This window comes from Festucalex cinctus, chromosome 10 (assembly GCF_051991245.1).
Source record: "Festucalex cinctus isolate MCC-2025b chromosome 10, RoL_Fcin_1.0, whole genome shotgun sequence".
Classification (NCBI taxonomy): Eukaryota; Metazoa; Chordata; class Actinopteri; order Syngnathiformes; family Syngnathidae; genus Festucalex; species Festucalex cinctus.
Window position 1 is genome coordinate 3,377,613 of NC_135420.1, and position 5,694 is coordinate 3,383,306.

At 39.3% G+C, this 5,694-nt stretch overlaps 1 long non-coding RNA gene across 1 annotated transcript; it reads right to left on the reverse strand.

Moving 5' to 3' along the window:
• Positions 1-4,272: 4,272 nt before the first annotated feature.
• On the reverse strand, positions 4,273-5,269 carry LOC144027546 (uncharacterized). The gene is made up of 2 exons (XR_013285484.1): positions 5,221-5,269; positions 4,273-4,523 (listed from the first exon to the last, which is right to left on the reverse strand). It is a non-coding gene; the product is annotated as an uncharacterized LOC144027546 (long non-coding RNA).
• Positions 5,270-5,694: the final 425 nt, after the last annotated feature.

Genomic DNA, 5,694 nt, shown 5'->3' on the forward strand with positions numbered 1-5,694 from the left:
CGTTGGCAATCGAAAGTGCCCTTGCATGAAACGTGATGTTTATTGAGTTTCTGCAAAGTCATGATCGAACGTCAAAGAAGAACCTGGATGGAGAAGATAATCAGTATCTCTTTCGCTTCCCCTCCCTATTTTCATTTTGTGTGCCAGGCAATCCAAATAAAAAGAGAGGGGGCAGAGGGACTGTTTTAGAAGCATAGGTTTGAATTGTATGGCACAGTTCTCCTCTGCTCTCCTCGCTAGCGTGTTCAAAGGTATTACGGTGTCTTTCTCTCCTTTTTGTGTCTGTGTAAAATTATTATAAAAGTGTCAGTATTGATGAACCTGACATTTCTTTGGTGCCGAAACCCGGGACCCAATATACCTGAGGTTTCTGGGAGCTGAGTCGACGTCCAGGTAAAGACCTCGGCCGTGGCATTATATCCCTTATTTTGGGAACCCTGGGCTTCGCCTCTGCGCCTGGAAGCCAAGGGCTGACGGGTAACCAGGGAGAGAAGACATCTTTGGTAAGTACTTCACCCGCATTTCGGTGGAGTATGAGTGAGAGAGTCAGAGTAGACTTTAAAACTGAGAGTCAGAATAGACTTTAAAACTGAGAGTCAGAATAGACTTTAAAACTGATGGTCAGAGAAGACCCTAAAACCCATAAAAAGAGCAGACTCTAAAACTGATAGTCAGAATAGACTTTAAAACTGAAAAGGGCGGCGGTGTCCTGTTGCGCACTTAAACTCCGCAGTGTGAATGTGTACAGTGTGACTGGAGGTTCGCTACCTCATGTGAACAGGAAATTTAGTGACAAGCTGTCTGAGGAAGCAAAGGCAAGAATTCTCCGCCACTTGTGGTAGAAGCTTGAGAATTACCTCAGACGGGAAGAAATTGTCGCCCTGTTCAAGGTTGAAAAAGTCAACATAGTCACCCTAGGTGAACCGTTGACTCCAAAATGGGGAAATCAAACAGTAAGCAGGCGAAGATAAAGGATCCAAAACAAAAATTAGCATGTAAGGATTGGAAATTCGTGGAAAGTCAATGTCCTGATAAAATAAAATATCTTAGTAAATGGATAAACAAGTATAATTTTGCTGGCCAGCTCAACACGGCAAAAATACTCGAGTTACAGGATAAAATCAAAACCACGCGAAAATGCAATAAAAAGAAAATGCAAAATGATGGGTATGACGATACCGAATTTTGGATGTTTATGGCAGAAAAGCGAAGTGGCGAGAAAGCTAGACAGGTGGAAACAAAGGAAAGGCGGGAGGGAGAAGGGGAAGGAGCAGTAATGTATCATCGGAAGGAGGACGATGAGACCGGGCCGGCGTGGCTTAATATAGAGCAGAGTAGGGAAGATACAGAATCTCAATCACTAAGAACTTCACCAGCCACACCACAGTATAAGAGTTCCGGCTCCTCCAGAAATTGCCCACAATCAACATCCTCCCCTTCTTCCGCCTCCTTTTACCGCAACACCCTCCTCATCGACTGGCGATGGGGGGGAAGGGCCTTCGAGGGCCACCAGGGCGAGAGGCGTTTTAATGATAAATTTAGGGAAAAAACTAACGAGTTTAGAAACGGGCGACAAAGAGGTTTTACTAATAAGATGAGGGATGACAGTGACAATAACGGGACTGAGAAAAAACCAATAGTTTGTTGGTGGTGTGGCAACATTGGTCATATCTCAAGACAATGCCCGAGGAGAAGGGAAAAATGCCACGGCATGACTAGAACATTCCTGTCCTTCACAGACAAACATGGGAAAAATTGATGATAAAGGCGAGCCAGACCCTGAACTAAATTTTAGCGATTTATTGGCAATGGATGAGGTAAAACCTGAAATTGAGCTGATTGTAAATGGGAAAAGGATGAAATTCCTTTGTGACACTGGGGCATGTAGAACAGTATGTAATCAAAGTATACCAGGCGCTAAATTGTCCGGTGAAAATGTATTGACTAGATCAGCGGACGGAAGGCTTTCTCTCGATCCGCTAACTGCCCCAGTTTGTATTAGAGACCCCCTGGGGGAGACATGCAAATTGTCAATCGTGATGTCCCCAAAATGCCCTGTAAATTTGTTGGGAAGAGATGGGCTATTGAGAATGGGGCTTGGCCTGGTGCCCACAGATGAAGGCAACATAGAAGTGAGGAGGCGGGGGGACTTTTCAGCAGTAACGACTGCATACCTTCGGTCACCTCAGGACATACTAAAAATAAATAGTTTGATCTACACATATGATCTTGGGGAGACCGAGGGGGAGCAATTGTTATTCAAGGCAAGCAGTATGCTTAAGAGACCAGAGGACAAAATGAGACCAGATCGGCTACATGTAACAATGTGGTACAAAACTATGGAGAGAAATTTGTGTCTTTATTTTCAATCAAACAAAAAAGGAATTTGCAATCAAAAAAAAATTTCAATCAAACAAAAAGGGGATTTGCAATCAAAAAAAATTTTCAATCAAACAAAAAGGGGATTTGCAACCTCAAATAAATTTTAATCAAACAAAAAAGGGTTTTCATATAAAATAAATATTTGCAAACAAAAAAAAACATTTCAAACATGGATTTGTATTTTAATAAAATCTTTTGCAAACATTTTTTTCGTTTTGTTTGCGAATCTGTTTTTTGTTTGCGAATCTGTTTTTTGGTTGCGAATCTGTTTTTTGATTGAAACCTGTTTTTTTGGTTGCGAATCTTTTTCTGTGTTGTGTGGGCGGGGTCCTCCGTTCAACCGATGATAGAAGCCTTGTCATTGGTCAGCTTGGAAGCCGCTGCGACAACTTTCATTGGTCAGATAGGAATGGTGGTGTGACAATGTTCGTCTGACTATTTCCTGGTTCATTTTGTCCAGTCGCCGCCAGCATCGAGGTAAATATGACACCCCCCACTTCTAGTTTTCCGTTTTGTTTATCTGACATTTATCTAAAAGCAACCCTTGATCTATCGTTTATCCGGTGATTTGTTCTAACCATTACAATTAACGTAATCACTCACTCAGCATTGCTTAGCCATGTTAGCTAGCTAGGTAACTGATGGTCCGATACATGAGTCAGTCATGAAGCTATGTTGTTGGCAGTCAAAACACAAATATACGGCTAATTTGGGATAGCTGTTAGGATGAAGTTTTGTTGTTGTTTTTTTTATACTCATAAAGAAACCTTTGCATTTGTTTCACATACAGGCAGGGCTGGGAATCGAATTTATTTACACTAACTGCTTCCCCTAAATCTTGGATGTTTGAAGTAGAGATTAAATTCGTGATAATTCTGTGATTATTATTTATTGGTCCTGGTTGTTTACTGTACGAGTCAGGTTGAAAAAGAGGGGGAACTCATGCACCGTCAAAGCGGTGACACTGCTACTACTAGGATCCAGGCCACGTAACCGTTTGATTTTGGTTAGTCTAGTCATGAATCGTGATGTTTTGTTGGTACGAGAAACGGCCCAAATAAACGGCCTGCTTAGATAGCTGTTATTATGCTTATTCATGATTATTTTATTACATTACATCATTACATGAATAAAATGCTAATTATTAATCACTTATGAGAAGTTCTGGTCATTGAAATAAGTAGCCTCTGCTACATTTATTATGTCTTGGGTGTTTGAAATACAGAGGAAGTGACAAATTACGTAATATAAATACATTTAGTTCCTGTTTCAATAATGTTCAAAACATGTGTCAAACATAACTTTGTCAGAATTTTTTTTTTTTACATGTTTGGTACTTAATTCAAGCACACTTTTCTTTACTTTTTAGATGGAGAAGATGAAGTTGGTGGTTGGTCACCTCTCTTCATGGGGTGATGCTGTGGATAACTGAGCAGGGCCACAAGCACCTGCTTATGTCAGACAGAGAGCAATTTAAAATATCAATAAACTTTGACCACAATTGTGAGGTACACATGCCAGGTCACACATTATGTTACCCCCTGCACAAACACCATTACATTTCCAACTGCTCATATGAGTGATTACCATTCCTTTAAATCACATCTACTGACTGCTATCACCTTTGATGCCAGATTTGACACAGTGTAATTGAAAGGGCAAAAAAAAAAAAAAATCACATCCATTTCATTTTTTTTGAGTAATTACAGGCTCTTCCTACCAAAATGTTTGTTTTAAGTTTAACAGTTCATTTTCTGAGCTTTCTTGATTTCTTGTTGGCAGGCCAATAATTTCTTGAGAAAAATGTCTGTATAAAATCTATAAAATGCTGAATAATTGACTGGTTGTTAGTTCATATGCATGCTTTTTTTTATGAAATAAAAGTCAAACTGTTTTACACAGGAATTTATTTTCATTTTTTACATAAATTTAAATGACCCTTTGGGCCGCGAGACACTAGCACTAGAAGCAACATTGAGAGTCTGCAAATAAATGACGCGACCAAAACTCAAGGACTCCTTGTTTGGATTGATTTGCCGTAAAGCAACAAGTCTTTCCTCAGGTAAACGACAGTGGATGTCAGGTATAACGATCCCGTGTTCACCGTGATGGTCTCTTCGTGTCTCTTCAGCTTGCTGGATCTGTAATATCAAATACATTTATGAAAGCTACAGTAACTCCAAGAACCTTTACTCATATAAAGTTTTTTCCTCTGGTTATGTACGCTTTTACCAGCAATAAAACTGCCCTGGCCTGCTCCTCTTACAGTAAACATGCATCTCGCTATGTCTACATTTTCTACCCCTTGGTCTGCTCGCACTCTAAAAGAAAAAATCTAGTCAGTGTAATTGCAAAAGTACACCTACAACTCAGATTCCCCTTCTGTTTCAATCTGACTCATACAGTAAACAACCAGGACCAATAAATAAGAAGAATTAAAGAATTATCACGAATTTAATCTCTACTTCAAACATCCAAAATTAAGGGGAAGCAGCTAGTGTAAATAAATTCGATTCCCAGTCCTGCTTGTATGTAAAGCGAATGCAAAGGTTTCTTTCGGAGTTAAAAAAAACAAAAAAAAAACCTTCATGGTAACCGCTATCCCAATGAGTCGTATATTTGTGTTTTGACTGCCAACAACATAGCTTCATGACTGACTCATGTATCGGACCATCAGTTACCTAGCTAGCTAACATGGCTAAGCAATGCTGAGTGAGTGATTACGTTAATTGTAATGGTTAGAACAAATCACCGGATAAACGATAGATCAAGGGTTGCTTTTAGATAAATGTCAGATAAACAAAACGGAAAACTAGAAGTGGGGTGTGTCATATTTACCTCGATGCTGGCGGCGACTGGACAAAATGAACCAGGAAATAGTCAGACGAACATTGTCACACCACCATTCCTATCTGACCAATGAAAGTTGTCGCAGCGGCTTCCAAGCTGACCAATGACAAGGCTTCTATCATCGGTTGAACGGAGGACCCCGCCCACACAACACAGAAAAAGATTCGCAACCAAAAAAACAGGTTTCAATCAAAAAACAGATTCGCAACCAAAAAACAGATTCGCAACCAAAAAACAGATTCGCAAACAAAACGAAAAAAATGTTTGCAAAAGATTTTATTAAAATACAAATCCATGTTTGAAATGTTTTTTTTTGTTTGCAAATATTTATTTTATATGAAAACCCTTTTTTGTTTGATTAAAATTTATTTGAGGTTGCAAATCCCCTTTTTGTTTGATTGAAATTTTTTTTTGATTGCAAATCCCCTTTTTGTTTGATTGAAATTTTTTTTTGATTGCAAA